This window comes from Barbus barbus (genome assembly GCF_936440315.1).
Source record: "Barbus barbus genome assembly, chromosome: 16".
Classification (NCBI taxonomy): Eukaryota; Metazoa; Chordata; class Actinopteri; order Cypriniformes; family Cyprinidae; genus Barbus; species Barbus barbus.
The window spans coordinates 7,897,288-7,917,748 of NC_136744.1; the positions used below are offsets into that span (position 1 = coordinate 7,897,288).

A 20,461-nucleotide genomic window follows, 5' to 3' on the forward strand; every position below is an offset into this window, starting at 1 on the left:
GAGGTTTGTGTTTGGATTATTGTATGGTTGGAAGATCCAAACATTGCCCATTATAAGATCTCTAACGGAGTCAGTCACTTATTTATTTTTTTATCTGTTGGTATTTGATAGAATCCATGATGTCATGTGTCTAAACAAGATGTCCAGGACCTCCAGCAGAAATATAGGCCCACAACATCAAAAAATACAGCAGTATATTTCATTGTACACATGGGGTACTTTTTATCCCTGTGTTCAGCAAACCCATCTTGAGTGTTTGCTGCTAAAAAGCTATTTTTTTTTTTGTTTCATCTGACCATAGAAGCCAGTCCCATTTGAAGTTCCAGTCGTGTCTGATAATTTAATATGCTGGAGTTTGTTTTTGGGTGAGTGAGGAGAATTTCTTTAAGCCCTCCCAAACAACATGTGGTGATGTTTGATTTTTTGGTTTTCATAATTTCATCAGTCACATTTATATTTATATATATATATATATATATATATATATATATATATATATATATATATATATATATATATATATATATATATATATATATATATATATATATATATATATATATTATGCAAAAAAGATCATGTTCCATGAAGCTATTTAGTAAATTTCTTGCCGTAAATATATAAAAACTTCATTTTTGATTAGTAATATGCATTAAAAAGAACTTAATTTGGACAACTTTAAAGGCGATTTTCTCAATATTGTTTTTTTTTTTTTTTTGGAACCCTCAGATTCCAGATATTTAAATAGTTGTATCTCGGCCAAATATTGTCTGATCCTAACAATACATACATACATCAATGGAAAGATTATTTATTCAGCTTTCCGATGATGTATAAATCTCAATTTCAAAAAACCACACTAGTTTTATGGTCCAGGGTCACAAAAATGCACACACACACACACACACACACACACACACACACACACACACACTTATGCATATACTGTATATATACACACACACACCTATACATATATACATATATATACATATATATACACACACACACATACATACACATATTATATATATATATATATATATATATATATATATATATATATATATATATATATATATATATATATATATATATATATATATATATACACTCTCCTTTACTCTCCTCTCCAGCTGGTGAAATTCATGTTCAATCAGATTTAAATCTGGAGATTGACTTGGGCAATCTAAGACTTTCCATTTCTTTGCCCTTATAAATTGACTGAACTGGCAGGGTGTTTTGGGTCATTGTCCTGATGCAATATGAAGCACTTCCCAATGAATCTGGTAGCATTTTCTTGAATATTGGTAGGCAAGATGGTTTTGTACCCTTCCAAATTCATTCTGCTACTGTCATCATACATTAAGTCATCAGTAAAGTTGAGAGTGCCTGTTCCAGAGACAGCCATGCATGCCCATGCCATGACACCACCTCCACCATGCTTTACAGATGAGGCTGTATGCTTGGGATCATTGCAGTTCTCTTTTTTCTCCACATTTTTGCTTTCCCATCACTTGGATAAAGGTTCATCTTTGTCTCATCGGTTCATAAACACAGTTCCAAAACTCTTCTGGCTCACCTTTGTGCTTTTTTGCAAACTCTAATCTTGCCTTTCCATTTTTGGTGCTGGTCAGAGGTTTGCATCTTGCTGTGTAGCATCTGTAATTCTGTGTCAAAGTCTCCTGAGGACAGTAGATTGTCAGAGCATCACCCCAGCTTTCTGGAAGTTGTTGGTGATTTTACAGACACGTCTTTTAGGGTTAATTTTCACAGCTTTTATGATTTGTCTGTCATCTACTACTGTTGTTTTCTCAGCCAATCAGGTAGTTGTTGGTTGCTGGTGGTTTCCAAACTCGTGATTTCTCCATGCCCTTTGTTTTTGCTAGAGCTCTAACTGACTTCCTCTTTTCTTTTAGCATCCAAATTGCTTGCTTTTCTCTCAAAGTCAGCTCCGTTATCTTCATCCTGGTTTGTGTGTCATCATCGAATGCAAGATTCAGAATACAGAAGTAATGGATATAACTGATACGACACATTCCCTGCTTTTAATATCTGAAGAATTAATGCAACAGGACACAGCTGATCACTTAGAAAGACCTGTGAGGCAACTGTCCCAATACTTATGCTCACATCAGATAGAGGGATGAACTCTAAAAGTGCTGATCTTCTTATCTGGTAAAACATCTATGTGTTGAAACGGCTAATAATAAAATGTGACACTGTAGTTTTGTCTCATATTCATCTTTTAATCATATTTGTAAATGTCCTGACTCCACAGCCAACAAAGCAATACACACACACACACACACACAATAATTAATTTTTTAATAAGTGTCATCAGGATTTCCTAAACTGGGGTTCATGAGTTGATGAAAAGCTAATAATGATGAGCTAATAATTAATTTAATCAGATACAAATCATGACAATGAAATATTGAATATTATTTTGCACACAAGTTTTGCAAGTGATTTTAGCATACTAGATTCAGCCTAACACACATAAAATGTTTGTTTGTTTGTTTGCAAATACATACATAAATTAATACATTTTAAACAAAAAACACCAAAAATAAATACTTAAAGTACTTGAAAAAGTTAATATAATAATAATAATAATAATAATAATATGTTATTTGTTTACATGCTTGTTATGTGACCATTAACCAACACCAGACAACTGTAAACAAGCAAATGTTTTGTGAAATTAATGAAATATTAACTAAAATTTTAGGTCAAAAGGGTTTGGCTGACAAAAAAAAAAGTGGAATCCCTAATCTATGGTATTCAATGTTACGTCACAAAGGCTGTCAATACAGCTTCACTTGCACTGAACCCAGACTGTTCTTTTAATGTGTGTGTGTGTGCACGTTTTTGTGACAAATGAGGACATAAATTTGTATAATGACACAGGTATGACATAGGTATTACAAGGTGAAGGTGACTTATGAGGACATTGCCCCATGTCCCCACTTTTCAAAATGCTTATAAATCATACTGAGTGAGTTTTTTTGGGGTAAAGTAGAAATGCACAGTCTCCTGTGAGGGCTAATGTGTGTGTGTGTGTGTATACCTGTGTTGTGTAAATGGGTTGGTATGTAGCAGGTGAAGTCAGCTGCTCCGTCTCTGACATCCTGATCTTCATCCTGTAATAATGTAAACAGGCTCTTCCATAGTGCCACAGTGTGTGTGATACCTGGAAAACACACACACACACACACACACACAGTGTAAGCTTTAGTTCAGATTCCTGCACACGTGTTCTTGTCCACAGACATCCACTCACCCAGAGGCAGGGCCGGAGCTGTCAGTAAGGTGGGGATGGCCTTCACCAGCACCTCTGCTGACGTGATTTTGACTTCTGCAGGTTGATCCTCATTGCAGCCCTGCATGACCAGCGCCCCCCATCTGCTCAAAGAGACCACTGCAGCCTCACTGAAATCCTGCTGTAAGACACACACACACACACACATTACTGAAAAAACATCAGCCCCTTAGGGAAAAAAAATAATGTGGTGATACCATGGTACAGTGAAGCATAAGATAGTAATGCCTTGGAAAGTTGATATAAACACCATAGTGCTGTATGTTTGTATTATATTATATATATTATAGATTGTCCCAGGACCTGAAGTGGGACAATCACATTGACTCTATTGCGAAAAAGGCCCAGCAGAGGCTGTATTTCCTCCGCCAGCTAAGGAAGTTCAACCTGCCTCAGGAGCTGCTGAAACAGTTCTACTCTGCAATCATCGAGTCTGTCCTATGTTCTTCTATAACTGTTTGGTTTGGTTCAGCTACCAAAACAGACATCAGAAGACTACAACGGACAGTTAGGACTGCTGAGAGAATTATCGGTGCCCCTCTGCCCAGCCTCCAAGAACTTTACACCTCCAGAGTGAGGAAAAGGGCTAAGAAAGTCACTCTGGACCCCTCACACCCAGCTCACTCTCTCTTTGTACTGTTGCCCTCTGGCCGGCGCTACAGATCACTGAGCACCAGAACAGCCAGACACAAGAACAGTTTTTTCCCCCAGGCCGTATCCCACCTGAACAACACATAACACACCCCGGTACTGTACATCTGTAAATAACCCATCAAACCTTCATCTGCACATAGGACACATGCACATTCACAGTTCTGTCTATGGTCATGTCTCTTTTCTGTATATTTTTATTTTTATTACTATTGTTATTCTTAATTATTGTATATTCTCTTCATTAGTGTTCTTTATCACCTTAATTATATGTTGTCTGCACTATGTTTGTACTTTCTGTACTGGAAGCTTATAACACCAAGACAAATTCCTTGTGTGTGCAAACACACTTGGCAATAAAGCTCTTTCTGATTCTGATTCTGATTATATTATGACTATTATTAGATTCTTCAATGTATGTTATTATTGTTATTGTACAACAGCTTGTGATTCAGAAAGTGCTTAATCTAATCAAAACAATCCAGTTTTGAGTCTTTTTTTTTTTTGTTGCATTGATGCACTTGATGAACAAAGTTTTTAAGAACAGCGTTTATTTAACATTAAAATAAAATAAGATTCTTTTGTAACAATGTAAAAATCTATACTGACACCTGAAATTAAAGAATCTTTGCTGAATAAGTATTAGTTTCTTAAAAAAAAAATTAAATAAGACCACAAACTTTTGAACCGTAGTCATTAAAATCACATTGTCAACTAAGAAAAAATGATCTTGGAAGCCGTAAAGCTCCTCCTCATCACACCTAGCGGCTAATCGCCTAACGAGCAGTGAACTACAAACAATGTTAACAACTCTTAAAAACTTGCGTGAAATCAAACAGGTTAATCTTTCTGGAGCCTGTGGTTAAGCTAAAGCACATATGCTCTTTTTTTCTCAGGGATTTTCATATTTGTAGTGAGATGTGGCGGAATGTTAAACCTCTATAAGGTTAAGTATCTGTAATCTGCTCCAGTCTAGATAGAGAGTGATAGAGTGTGCAGTTTAACTTGCTTAAGTCTGTCTGGAAACTTCCAACACAATGCTATACTCTTTCCCTTCCTCAGTCTCTTGTTTCTTTTCTTCTTCCTTACCTGCGGCGTTGACTCGGCCAGGTGCAGCACCAGCGATGATGTTAGGGAGAGAGCGGCACAGTAGAGCTCCACACTGAAACACACACAAGAACATCTGCATACTTCAGTTTATTACCAAAAACAGGGAAAGTGAGGGTGATGCAACAATAATACATCGAATATTGTCATAAGTCATGTTGATGGCTCAAGGCATGTGCTCCACATGAACTGATTTTTCCAAAGTAATTCAACAGAAGACAGGATGAAAATTATTTATTTATTTATTTTACAGGGTTGTCATTTAAATTCATTGACTGGCTAACAACACCTTTTCTTGCAAAATCTGTTGTAACAATATACACTACTGTTCAAAAGTTTGGGGTCAGTCAATTTTTCTTCTTTTTTTTTTTAAGATATGAACATTTTTATTCAGCAAGGATGTGTTAAATTGACAAAATGACAGAGTTATATTGTTAGAAAAGATTTATATTTTGAATAAATGCTGTTCTTTTTAGCTTTTTATTCAAACAAATCCTGAAAAAAGAATCACAGTTTCCAAAAAATATGAAGCAGTACAACTGTTTCCAACACTGATAATAAATCAGCATATTAGAACATTTCTTAAGGATCCTGTGACACTGAAGACTGGAGTAACAATGCTGAAATTTCAGCTTTACATCACAGGAATAAATTATATTTTAGAGTATATTAAAATAGAAAATTGTTATTTTAAATTGCAATAATATTTCACAATATAAAGTTTTTTTTTTCTGTATTTTTGATCAAATAAATGCAGCCTTGATGAGCAGAAGAGAATTCTTTAAGAAACATAAAAAATCCTACTGATCCCAAACTTTTGAATGGCAATGTATACATACCGATTTGTTTTTGCAAGTGAGGTTTAAATCAAGGGGAAAACATATATAAAATATATAAATATAAAATATCTACAACTGAGTGACACAAACCCCACCTAGAAAACATGGATAAAATGAATAAAATAATTAAATGAATAAGTAAATAAATAAAGTCTAATCTAGCGTTATAAGGTTCTTACAATTATATTAAAATATTTTATATTATAGATTAATATATTTAAACAATTATACTGATTATCAATTTCTACTGTAAATATCATTCAAATTATTACAAAGATTATTGGAGTATGATTTACTAGTAAATACTATTTCTGTCTTTCTGTCAGATTTTGTGTTTCTTTTTTTTTTTATTAATTTAATTCAACGTCACTTGCCATTTCTCACAAAAATCATATTTACTATGGAAATTGAGGATTTTATTATTATTATTTAAAGCTATCCAGAACTTTCACCCCTGAACTTTCCAGTTCTGTAAATAACCATTTTAGAATTTCCAGATTTTTCCACGACCATCTGGACCCTGATCATAAACACTGTCTGATCCTAAACTGATGACACACTGAAACACACTTGTAAACGCCCCCCGGGCCGAGTCCAGAGGGGCTGTTTTACAAACTCGAGCTCAGAACAGGTGTAATCCAGCATGTGTTGTCCAACAGAACACGGCTACCAAAATGCACTCAGCAAATGTGCCATTACACAACACTACAAGTGTCCAAGTGCGTTGCACAATCGCAGACACACACAGCTAACCGTAAGTACTTCGGTGTTGCTTAATCACAAGGCGACTGCTACAAAAGACACGTATCATGTCACGCGGTACAAATAGCAATACGGCGCGAAGCGTTTCACAACACTGAACTTAAGGGGAGAGACTGAAAGCGTATGAGCGTCGCAGGGAGTGGGAGTCTTTGTAATGTAATACCGAAGGCCTGTGTTCACTGCACACTGGGATGTGAAGGTGTCTGTTATACCCTACAGGCACCTAGGAGCCAAAAACAACAGCCCAACTGCACCTGCTGCCACATAAACACACATTAAGACATGCACACAACCTCCTAGCATGTACCACAAATTATAGGGAATAACCCTATGTAAAGGTATACGAATACTCTCTCAATTGAAAGCACAGGTAGCTGTGACCCTTTAATGTGTAAATCAATCTCCCTCCCGCTCTGCCGTAGGTATGAAAGGGTGATTGATGTACACGGGCCGGCTGGCGACCACAGGTATGTGTGGTTTCTTTTGTAGTCGGAGCCCACATCTGAAGCCATTACGCTTCCCGCTAACAGCGCTAGGCGCTCAACAGAGTACCTCTCGCGTCCCCAGAGGGATCTCCACCACCTCAAACCGCTGCCTCAACAATGAGGAGGTTAATTGGAGTCCACACCTGCTGAGAACATGCTATGTTTTTAGGGTGCTGGTGCAATCTAGGATGCGAATGGACAATAAACGTTCATGTCTGGTGAATTTTCAAGGGCGAAATCCAGTTGTTTTCAATTGGGGCAATCAAGCTACTGGGAATTTTGAAAGGATTTATCCATGCAGATTTTGTAACAGGTTCAAGCTGGTCACACGGATTCGCCACTTTGTCAAACAGAAAGCTGCTTGGTTTGAAAGTGACTTCTGTGTAAGCTGTGCTTTCTATATCTGCACTATTGACAATATACACTGCATCTTTTTTTAGCCTGTGAAATCTCACAAAAATGTGTCTAATGTGAAGGTTCCCCGTCTGCCATTGTTTGGAATAATGGTCAAATGTCAGTGTCCATTGTTGTTACTTATATGTGAAGAATAGGATGGCTAATACAATGCTGATATATAGGCTGCTTATATATACAGTAGGCTGCTGAATACTGATATAAAGGCTACATAATACAGCTTAATAACAGCAAATATGAGATACATAAAGTAGATACAGTATAATATGGCAGACATATGGTAAACTATTTCTAAAATATTATTTGAGATTTGGTCTTGTTTAGATTTCCATCATTATCCTTGGAACAGGACAGGCCTAAGACCTCGCATAACTTTTGATAGTTCACCCACTTCTGGTTTCGACGTCTCAAAGTCAATGTTTTTTTGAATGGTTTTTGGTTAAATGCCTGAAATAAGGTTAGTGGTCAACACAAGCTCAAGATTTATTCACGCTTTATTCTGACAAAATTACAGTTTTGGGAACTATTCTATTTTAACTCAAACTTTTCCGTTAGTTGATTTTAAATACAGATTAAGAAGAGAAATTCAGAGAAAAATGCATTGGTATACATTAGTATATAAAGTTGTTATATTGATATATATAAAAAAAAAAAAACTTTAAAAGGCGATTTTTGCACCCTCAGATTGCAGATTTTCAAATACTTGCATCTCAGCCGAATATTAAAACTATACATCAGTGGAATGCTGATTTATTCAGCTTTCAGATGATATATGAATCTCAATTTTAAAAAAAATGGACCCTTATGACTGGTTTTGTGGTCCAGGGTCACATATTGAGCTATTTGCCATTTTTTATCTCTTTTGTTTCATTATTTTGTCTGGCAATTACTCATTACGTTCTTAGTCAAAGTATAATCTTTGTGTGCCTCTTGTCAGAACTTGAACTAGATCTTGGTAAAACCTTCAAATATGCCGCCACTTCAGATTGGAATCTTCTCCAAAGCATATGAAGTTAGAAAACTTGGTGTCTTATATTTATTAAAAAATCATTACGTAATCTAGAGAGTGAATTAATGGTGTGTAATTGCTTTAACTGGCTATATGTTTGTATGATGGCTTTAGTATTGTTTGTTGTTTATTTGTATACGCAAACTTGGCTGCCTATCTTGGCCAGGACACTCCTGTAAAAGAGTTTTTTAATCTCAGTGATTCTTTTTCCTGGTTAAATAAAGGTATATTAAAACGTTTCTGGGTGCTTATTGGTGCTGACATTGAACTCATGCAACCATGGTGTGTTTATAGTTTATAGCTTTTTATTTTTGACGATTGTATTTATCCTTCAAAATTCATAAGTTGTGTTTATTTGTGAAGATTAACATGACGAATAAAACGCGTGAGAAGCAGAAACTTTTGTTGGTCACAAAACTCATTTTCTGGTACAATTCAACAATGCATGAAAAAAAAAACCCACATGATATAGTTTAATCTGTATGCTCACCTGTGTGTAGAGGTTTGCAGCAGTGTGAGAAGATGCTCAAGAACCTCCAGACAGCTCAAAGACGTCATCCCATCTCTCCAGGGCAGCAGGGAAGAAAGCGGGAGAACAGCGAGAACCTGCAAAACCTGCAAAACACCAAAACAAAAAAAAAATAGAGACTTTATTCAGGCTAGATGCCGTATTTTCATAAAATAAGTCATATTTTCAGTGTTGCATCGTGTGAGCGATCAAAGGGTTTCCAATAGTACAACAGACTGTCCATCTGTCCTACACAGCCTTGTTTTCATTCACGTCAAAATAAATATGGCATCTACCCTGACTAATCATACACAAGGAGCACGAGACAGAAAATGTGCTGAAGTCTGTCCAGGATGTTTTGTGAATATTTTCAATGCTTTCATTTGCCAGCCACACCTCTCAACCCATATTCCTTTCATCCATATGAACATTCCCTTATTCCACCCTCCCGTCTGTCAGTAACATTCCTCCCTCCCCATCCATCCATCTATCCCTCCATCCCCCTGCACATAAAACACATCTGGTTCAGCTCTGGCCCTCGGGTTTCCCCTCAGCAGAGTGAGGGAGTTAACGGAAGGCTTGTTTTTCCTCTCCTCAGACCCCCACTGTCTTTCCTTTCCTTTCCCGTGACAGGCCATGTACCTCACAGGGGTTTGTTGCCATTATTTAGGCTTGTTTGGTTGATTATTATTTCTTAAATAAGGGCATTTAAGCCATCTTTTTAATGGCCATTTCAGTCTTTTATACTACAGTGCATTATATTATATTTAAGCACATGATGAAACTAATGTGGATTTAGTTTTAAGACTAAAATGGATATTTTCAGAATGGATTTAGGCACTAGGCTTTAGTGCAATTGCAGTTTGATGCATATTTTCTTATTAGCATTGCCATTTGAGCCCATAGAGGAAATTAACCTAACTTTCCTCATCACTTCCCAGAATGCTTTGGTAGAACAGTAAACTTACCATGGAAACCAGGCCATATCGAGAGTCTAGAGCCTAACAGCAGCACTTTAAACATTAACAGTTGGCCAATAAAACAGCTTTTAAGAACACACACTCCCAGTCAGCCAAAATCACTGCAACAGACACATACAAAAACACGCATCTCCAGACACAAACACACACGTCCTTCCAGAAAAGCCGATTCCCGTCAGCTTGAACGTTGCTTAATGATAGAAATGGCAAAACAGCAGGGTAATTGATGGTTGGTTGAGTGTTTATGAGGAATTGAAACACGACCCCTTTTTCTAAACAGGAAATCGCCTGCCATTTCACTTTGCAGGGCTTAAGCTCTGGGCTTAAACTGCGTTTGTGTGTTTTGAGTCTGTGAATGGAAATTAAATGACATTCAGCCGGTTTCATTCAGAGACACAGCTGTGAGTAGCTCTTGTCCAGCAGGTTTTTACAGTGTAGATGTTTATTCAGCTAATCAGAGAGAATCTCCTTATGAAGGCATGTGTCATTTAGACGACTGAATTCACTAATCTCAGGACCCAATCTGTGATCAGGGTTACGGTGAATTTCAACCTGGTGAAATCCAAGGATTTTGACTGCTAACCTGCATTAAGTTTCATTCTCAAAAATCGTGAGACCTGCAAAGATTATTTCTCCTAGAACTCATATAGCCCAAAGTAATTTCATTGCTTCACATTTCTGTTTTTTATTTTTTATCCTACTGCTTATTTTTTTCTTCTTTCTGTAGTGTTTGATGTAAGATTTGGGGGGGTGGGGGGATTGAAGAGTGTTCTTCAGTGTTTGATATTCTGTAAAGTTTTGCACTGCATTTTGTGAAGTTTTCCAGATTGTTTTTGTATCGTGTTTTGTTACGCTTGAAATTATATCTTTTAAATCTTTTTTGTGATGTTTTGTTAACAGTTCTGTAGTGTGTTTAAAATTTTGTAAAGTTGCAATTTTGTTTCAAGTTTTGTTAAATCGTTCTTTGTGTTGTTTGTGTGTTAAATTTATTTCTCATGTTTTTGTATAGTGTTTAAGTTTTTCAATGTTTGACATTTTGTAAGTTTTGCACTGCATTTGTGAAGTTGTGTCAAGTTTTCCAAAGCTTTTGTATTTTTTGTAAAGCTTAGTTGAGTGTCTGAACTTGTGATGCAAATCATTTTTTTGAAGTTTTGTTATGGTTTTCTAGAGTTTTTAAAGTTCTGAAAGGTCACAATTGAAAAAAAAAAAAAAGGTTTTTGTGCGTTGTTTTTTTTGTATACTTTTTTGTAGTGTTTGTTGTAAGGCTTCTGGGGTTTTGTGGAGCATTTTTGTCAAGTTTAATGTTTTGTAAACTTTTGCACTGCATTTTGTGAAGTTGTGCCAAGTTTTCACAGTTATTTGTAAAGTGTTTGAATTGAGTTCAGTAGAGTTTTTGAAGTTGTAAATTTTTTTGACGTTATTACATTTTTGTAGTGTGCTTTTGTTTTTGTAGTGTTTTTGCATTTTTTGAAGTTATGTTAAACAGTTTGTTGTTTTTTTGTAGAGTTTTTCAGAGTGATATTTTGTAAAGTTTTTCACTGCATTTTGTGAATTTGGACATTTTTGGGAGTTTTTGTATTGCGTTTTGTAAGGCTTAGAAGAGTGTTTAAATTTGAAGCAATGCATATGATTTTGTGAAGTTGTTATTGAGGTTTTGTTTTTGTAAAGCGTTTAAAGTTCTGTAAAGTTGCAGCTTTTGCAAGTTAAGTTGTTTTTGTGTTTTTGCAGTTTTTGCAGTGCTTTATAAAAGTTGTGTACAGTATTCTGAAGCAAAAGCGTGATTTCCTCACCTTGGCTTGACACCAAGGGTAAGTCTCACGAAGGGCCAGGGAGGTTAGGCTGGACACACTGAGGTCAAAGGGCAAGGGTTCCTTTGCACGACGCTGAGACTCTTCCTCTGTCTTCTGAAGTCTCCTAAGGAGCTGATCCAGAGCAAACAGCCGAACCTCATAGTGCGGGCACCGCAGCAGTCGCTCCAGAAGGTCTCTCTGAAACCCGGCAGACTCTGGACAATCCCACAGGTGAGGTGATTCCACACAGACGCTGACGGCTATGCGAGCCAGACTCTGCAGATACTGTGTGGCTCCAGGGACTGAGAGGTTCATGTCATGGGGCCCCTGAGGAGCCACAAGTTCAGAGGCCATAAGAATCGGCAGAGTTTCCTCGCGCAGTTTCTTCAGCTGTGACTCTAGAGCAGAAAACAACAAATTAACTCAATTACAAGTGACAAAAAAAATCTAAAATGAAAGCACAATTGATATTAGGTGAAATATCAGTGTACAAAGCAATGAGAGAACTACATTAATTGGTGTATATTAGTGAAAGATGATCACGCTTTGAACTTTCGCTGCTAAATATTGATTCAGCTTCACTATGACATCACTGCTGAAAAGCATTCTGGGAATTACAAGAGCTTCAGAGCCTCCTTTTTTCCTTATTGAAATATTATAAAGATAATATTCTTCTGAAAGCTAAAATAAAGCCCACTTCTGCAACCAAGGACCCATTCAAACTCCCACAATGCAACTCAATCCAGCCCAGCACATGATTCAAGGAGGAGTGGACCAGAGGGCGGGGCCGTGCTGCATTCCCCAAGAGACGGGCCCGGTTACCCTGACACCCGAGCATCAAAAGAGCTCTCGTACGCTTCTCTGAGCACGCTCAGATTGACCTAAAGCAGCTAGCGTGTGCCGCACTCTAATTTAGCCAAGCGTGAGAGGGGATTCTGAATGTGTGCGTACTTGCATGTCTCTTTAGGGCATGGACATTGCTCAACACCTGTTTCAATGATGTGAATGGTTGACATGTTCACACAGACCCTGACCGTTATTATAAGACGGGGATGATGGGAAGGCATGTTTAAAATCAGGGTGGAGATGTTGACAAACATTTGTAGTGATGAGAACTGGAATATCTAATCTAATGTGGAAAATACCTCTTCACCAGAACCCTGACACAGACATCGTCAACACAATGTCAACCCAAGAAACAGACAGCGAGCTATTTAAAGAGTCATTTATCATAAATACAGATCACTTCCACATGCTTTTGTTCATGTTTTCTTGCAACACTCAAGACACAGACACAAACATCTGCAGAGTTGCTTAAACATTCCATTCAAATTCTTACAGATACACATATATTTGTCTTATGCTCACCAAGGCTACTATTATTTTTGATCAACAATGTAATGTTGCAAAAATAATTACAATTTAAAATAATTTTGTATTTTAATATATTTTAAATATAATTTATTCCTGTGATCAAAGCTGAATTTTCAGCATCATTACTCCAGTCTTCAGTGTCACATGATCCTTCAGAAATCAATGTAATATGCTGATTTTACGAAACATTTAACGTTATCAATTTTTTGTGCAGCTTCATATTTTGTAGAAAGTGATACTTTTTTTAGTGCCGTCAAAACGATTAATCGCGATTAATCGCAAAATAATAAATTGTTTGTTGTTTACATAACACTGTGTATATTTATTATGTATATATAAATACACAGCATATATTATGAAAATATTTATTTGAATTTACATGCATATATTTATATTCATTTAATTTATATTATATATAAATATATTCAATATATAAACATAACATATTTATCTTAAATATATATGTGCATGTGTGTGTATTTATATATATATATACACATAATAAATATACACAGTACACACACACATAAAATACTACTGATAGCTACGGTGACTGCGAGGTGACATGTTCGTTTCACTTAGTTTTGTCGTGGCCGCGATGTGTTAACTCATGGGAACGTCATATTAACTTGTGGGAACATGATATTATGTCGTGGCCACGAGATCGTTTTGTCGAGTTAACGACATCCTTATGCCGTGGCCATGACTTCTTATGTTGAGCGAACAACATTTTTCTCGTGGCCATGAGTTTAATGCGTAAACAAACCTGCGTGACCATAGCAACCCAGGATTAAATACACACACATGCACATATATATTTAAGATAAATATGTTATGTTTATATATTGAATATATATTCCCTCAACATAAGAAGTCGTGGCCACGAGAAATGGATGTCGTTCCCTCAACATAGCATCTTGTGGCCACAACATAAGGATGTCGTTACCTCAACAAAATGATCTCGTGGCCACGACATAATATCACGTTCCCACGAGTTAATATGACGTTCCCATGAATTAATATCTAGTGGCCACGACAAAACTAAGTGAACCGAACATCTCGCCTTGTGGTCACCGTAGATACCAAACTTTTGAATGGTAGTAAATATACAGTGTTTTGAAAACTTAAATAAATTCATTAAAACAATTAATTATAAATATACCCATTCAAAATAGCATTTCCATAAATAAAATTCACAACAGAACAAATATTACAGATGTCTGCTAGATGTTTAAAACCATACAGAAAAAGTACTTTAACAAATCCTTTCCCTCAATATAGAAAGCACAGTTTCACAGAACGGCTCTCCTACAGGTTCCAATAAATAAACAAAGAATGCCGCAGTTACTCAGAACGAGAGAAAAGTTAAATTAAGTAAAAATGAAACTGTAGTGGGTCATAAGAGGAGCGATGGTTACCATTAAACTCAAGCCAAGTACTCATTACCACAAAACAACACACTGGGAGAAAAACATCATTAACAGAGGGAGGGAGACGAGAACTAGTCAGTCATGAGACAGACTTCGGTTAACTATTCTGATTTATCTCTCCTTTAAACTCTCTCCATCTCTGTTTTCCTCCAACATACACAGAGGCAGAAACACAGAAGAGGGAAAGAAAGAGGAAATGAGAGTAAACAGGAAGTGCGGTGGAGAGAAAGAATGATTCACTATGGCATTTATTAATATCATTGGCCCTCTGGAGAGACGGAGGAGCACGGTAACGATTAATCTCAGAAATGAAAGGCATTTCTCAGCAGGACTGACCGTGGCAGACAATATGAGTGTGAGTTTGGAGACAGTAGTTATGGGGATGTGCTGGAATCTTTATGAAAACCTAAACAGCCCAGTGAGACATTCAGAGCGTTACACACAAACACAGCTTGACTCAGAGAAAGCTGTGGTTTCATCAATGCAACGACCACCAAGTCTCAATGACCAAATTTTGCTCTCTCATAAAAATAGCAATATTACAGTCACTGGCAAGAGAAAATAAAGCCCAGGGCAGTGAAATCAAACACTGGCAAAACATTCACAACCTGGAGAGGCAGTTTTCTTTTGAACCTCTCAGCAAAAAAAATTAAAAGGAGAAATGAAAAAGGAGAAATGAAAACAGCAAAAAGAGAAATTTAAAGGGATATTTAACCTAAAAATGGAAACTGTCATCAAGTCACCCTCACGCTATTCCGAACACTGTTTTAACATCTTCCCTTTAGTACAAAATGAGATGTTTTGAAGAATATTCATGTAAATTTCGGCTTATCATACAAACTCAAATTCATCTGCATAACACTTTTCACACAGTACACATTGATATAGTACATATTGTATGGCTTCAAAAGACGTACAGTCACATGGACCACTTTCAAAATATTTTTTTTGTCTTTGCTGAGATGTGAATATTTCAACAAACTTTGTTCAACATGTTCAAACAATCTTTTGAAAGTCCTACAGGTTTAGAACTACATGAGGGTGAGTCAGTCATAGGGCTGGGTATTGACAGAGATTACATGACTCTTCAAATTCACAAGCTCTTCATTTGTTTCCATTTTCAATTCAATATCGGTTCAATGAATGTGTATCAGGTACAATAAATGTAAATATTTACTAAGAAAAAAGTATAGTCAAGTATAGCTCTGAACTCTACAGGTATCCTGTCAGCTGGTACAACACTTAGATATTCAAACTATTAAATTAAATTGATATATATTTTTTTATACAATAATCAACAACCAAAAATGTAGTTGTATACAAACATTTAGATTCAAACTGTCATAAAAACTTTACTTTATGGCAGATTTATTCAAACATACATTAAATTATGACAGCATTATGAACAGGTTATGTAAATATTAGTGCTGTCAAACGATTAATCGCGATGAAGTTTTTGTTTACATAATATATGTATGTACTGTATATTTATTATGTATATATAAATACACACACATGCAAGTATACATTTAAGAAAAATTGCAGATTTGTATATTAAATATATTTATATATAATATCAATTGTATAAATATAAACATATACATGTAAATATTTTCAAAATATTTACTGCATGTGTTTGTATTTATATATACATAATAAATATACACAGAACACACACAAATATTATGTAAACAAAAACTTTTATTTTGGATGCGATCGTTTGACAAATCGTTTGACAGCACTAGTAAAAATATAGTAAAAACGTAATATATTTAGCAAAATTCTACTCTCTAAAGTTATTTTATTCTAGTTGACAAGCTATAAACACTGAACGACTTTCCAGAGGTAAATGTTATGTGACTTTGTATATTAGCTGTTTTACTGACGTCACAGATGAAATACTGATTAAGTTGCACATGATACGTTGCAATAAACAACGTTTCTTTCTGATGTTCATTCTTGTTTATTTTATGAAAGAAATATTAGTAAAAAGGAAGAGATGATCGCTGCTACAATATCTGTAACGCCACATTAAAGAGCATCCAAACCATTGAATTTTGACAGAAATTTTAAATTTGAATAAAGCTGAGTTTCTTCTAAAAAGCTTTTCACATAGAACAGGCTAAAAGACTGATTTTGACATTTAAAAACCCATATCAGTTTATCTAAACGTAGATTAATTAAAGTCAATTAACTGATATTTGCCACACACAGCCCTAGTAAACTATGAAGTAATTTTGACTCCCTTTATTTATTCATAACACTGTATCACTTTATATAAGATGGAACACTCAATAATTCTGTGAAATACAGTTTTCCGGCCCATGCTCCTTTACGGCACTCTAACAGTTAAAGTACATGTGCAATCTTTTTGTTTCAAAGTGTTCAGCTAGAGTTTATGGTGCAGGGAAACAGTGGGCCGCCTGTACTCACTACAGTAGTAAACACACACCGACACACACATGCGGCAATGTGCGCGCACACATGGATTTTACATCATTCCCTGCCATCATTATCCAAACTGTGAAAAACAAAACCCAGACGAGGGAGGAACGTGCAGAGCAGATGTGAGCATGCAAACGCTTTCCCACAGTGGGCGACCCCTACGCTGCCAACCACCTACTGCTGAATGTGTGTGCGCGGTATCCACGATTTATTCACCTGAGAGAGAGAAATATGGGGAATACAGTAGCCCTTGTGCCAAAATGATGGTTTGAATGGACATCAGAGAGAGAAAGTGAGAGAATTTGTGTGGTGGTGTATGATAAGGGAGCATTTCTCAAGGGGTACAGTGTTTGATCCATGCAGGCTCGTAAACCCGTACGTCTCATGCCCAGCTAAAGCATCGCCAGTAAAAACAGCATCACAAACTCTGCTCAGAGTCTAACTACTTAGAGCTCTCGGCCTCACACCCACCCATATATACACACGCGCACACACACACACACACATACACACACATGTCCTGTTCCAGTGAGGAGTACATCAGAATGGGAATACATGCAAGAACTGCCCAGAAAATTTCAACTCCTACTTAATAGTTCCAAGACGAATGAAAAACCAGATTGTTAAGGTCCTTCTGACCAGCTTCAAGTGTTAGTGACAAATTAAAATGATCATTTCTTCACTGAGGTTCACCTAACACCTGTGAAGAGTGTGCTTTAGGAAAGAGAGAGTGACTGGCTGAGTGAGAAAGATATAAACAGACAGAAAAAAAAAGTATGGAAGGATGAATCACACATATCCTAAAATAAAAATGGGGGAAATTTTTTTAAAATTATTTTTTATGAATAATTTTCATTAGTCACATTTTAATTTTTTTTTAACAAGTTTTATGTTTAGAAAACTTTTTTGTACCTCCCATTATTTTTAATTGTGATTCTCTTACAGTAAAAGTTATTTTCAGTTTGTTTATTCATTTATTTATCTATTATTTATTTGCCTTACAGTAGTTAAAATGACTTTTTTGCATTACGTTGCTTACCTGGCATTAAAATAATGTCAAAATACACAAAATCTCTTTAGTCTTATTCTAAAGAATTTATTTTATTTTCTTAAGGCAACATATTATATCCTTTCATTTTTCTTTCAGGTGTAAAATGTGACCTGGACATGTTCAGATTTTATGACATGAAAAGGATTGTTTTGAAAATAGATAAATAAATAAAATATTCTGCAATAACTCACTTACCCTCATGTTTGTCCAGAACCATATGACTTACTTTCTTCTGTGTAACACAAAAGGAGAGGTTTCATAGAAATATGTTCCCATGCAATGAAAGCAAACATTGACCAGGGTCAGTCCCACTGCAAAAGGACAAAAATAGCACCATAAAATTGTCCATATGCTTGTGTGCTGCATTTCAAGTCTTCTGAAGTCCTGCATTTGGTATGATGTCAATAATGCAAATTGCATTGTTTCTTATACATCATATAACTTCAGAAATCTTGGAATATAGAAACAGAAATATAATATTGTATAAATATAATATTTTATAGTTTATTCTCTCATTTTTAACTTGACAACCCCTTTTTATCATCTCCTTTCACTGTATGACAAAGTATGACAATTTGGCCTAACGTCTCTTTTTGTGTTACCCGGCAGAAAGTAAGTCATACAACTTTGACAGACTTTAACAAAGTTTGCTGGCAATTTTAATTTAGGGTGATTCCTAGGAAAACACTGCAAAAAGCCAGACAGAGTGTGAAATACTGAGATAGATTGAGTGAAATTTATGTTAAGAGACATGAAAGGAAAGGTAGACAGAGATTAAGAGGGTGTTAAGACTGAGAGTACAGGGCAGAGTGTATAAATAAATCTCTGAACAGCACAAGTGTGTGTGTGCGCCCACTGTTTGTTATGTAAGTGATGGCAGGCAGGTGGGACTGTAAGAATATGCTTGTTTTAAAGTGATAAACACCGCCACCATGCCCACGTGTGTGACACATGGGGCACGCAAACATGCAGGGGCCGTCCTGTTTAACTGGGTCGCACGGGCACAATTGTACCATCTGTCAGAGACAGTTTTTCTTATATCAAAGACCCACAGGCCTCCAGCACACTCAAACTAACACACACTCAAAGCAGACACCATATTTCCTTGGAATAAAAACTAGACTGGAAGTTAGAGATTCTGAAACAAGCCAATAATACTGGTGTTTATTTCACTACAGATGGTGTTTTGAGTTCTTACCTGATACAGGAACAAGAACACAATCACAAAGACAGCCCAGCAGGTCTAGAAACGCACCACGTGTTACCAGACATGGATTCTGCCTGTCAGTTCGTGTGTGTGAGAGAGAGACAGAGATATTATGTTAATGATAAGTATATACGTCATAGTATTTCATTGCATTTACTCAATGAATTGTACAGAAATTGCACGTTTTATTTTTCAAGTGTGGCAAACGCAAAGCGTGAGAAAAAAAAAAAAAAAAAAGAAATGGGGGGGGGGGGGGGGGGGGGTTATTTGATTGAAATTTTAATGGAAAGAAATAGATGTATGTATGTATGTGTGTGTGTGTGTGTGTGTGTGTGACCACAGCGCAGCAAACGCTCATGGACATGGGCGAGAACAAGAGGGCCAGTGTTCAGGGCTGACGTCAGTATTTCATCACTGAGGTATTAATAACACAAACATTCTCCCTCTATTTGAATGTCTGGCTTCATCTTTTTGTGTCACTCTGTTGCTCTTTAAACACATAATATTACTCAGAGTTCAACAAATTACAAAGCTAAGGATTATTTGGAAATTTGTTCAGATGTTTGGGAACTCTGTCATTTCATCTTTATTCCTCCACCTTTAGATCTTCTTTTTTACATCTTTCTAAATGTTCCCAAAATCTCTTCATTGTATATACAGTATATGGAATGATATACTACAGTATGCAGTATGTATACTATGGACAGTGTGGACATTTTCTTTATGCATGGAATACTTAAGTGACCTCTTACATTTGACAAATTGTGCAATATACAAAAAGAGCACAGTATCCCAAAATGCAAAGCACTCAATTTGACATTCACTTTCCAGTAATAGGGATGAATCAGAAACTACATCATTCATCTCCTTCATAACTGTTAAAAAGTCAGTCATTTCACACAAAACTGGATCAAAAATGATAAATAACTCCCATTAATTATTTAGGACCAGTGTTATTTAATTATGATTGAGATACTATATAATAATTTTTTCATTCCTTTTTATTTGTATTTTATATTCATTTATTTAATGTATGCATGTATGTATACAGTTAGCATTTATTGTATGTATTTTATGGTTTTAG

At 36.0% G+C, this 20,461-nt stretch overlaps 1 pseudogene across 1 annotated transcript in view; it reads right to left on the minus strand.

Annotated features, from left to right (window-relative positions):
* The window catches only part of LOC306882157 (tRNA (32-2'-O)-methyltransferase regulator THADA-like), a 95,577-nt pseudogene that overhangs the window by 11,746 nt on the left and 63,370 nt on the right, over positions 1-20,461 (minus strand). The window contains exons 26-31 of the transcript XR_013785903.1: positions 19,369-19,451; positions 11,871-12,268; positions 9,083-9,207; positions 5,066-5,138; positions 3,287-3,446; positions 3,074-3,196 (exon numbers count right to left, since the gene is read on the minus strand). The product of XR_013785903.1 is annotated as a tRNA (32-2'-O)-methyltransferase regulator THADA-like (transcript). The remainder of the gene's footprint in view (positions 1-3,073; positions 3,197-3,286; positions 3,447-5,065; positions 5,139-9,082; positions 9,208-11,870; positions 12,269-19,368; positions 19,452-20,461) is intronic.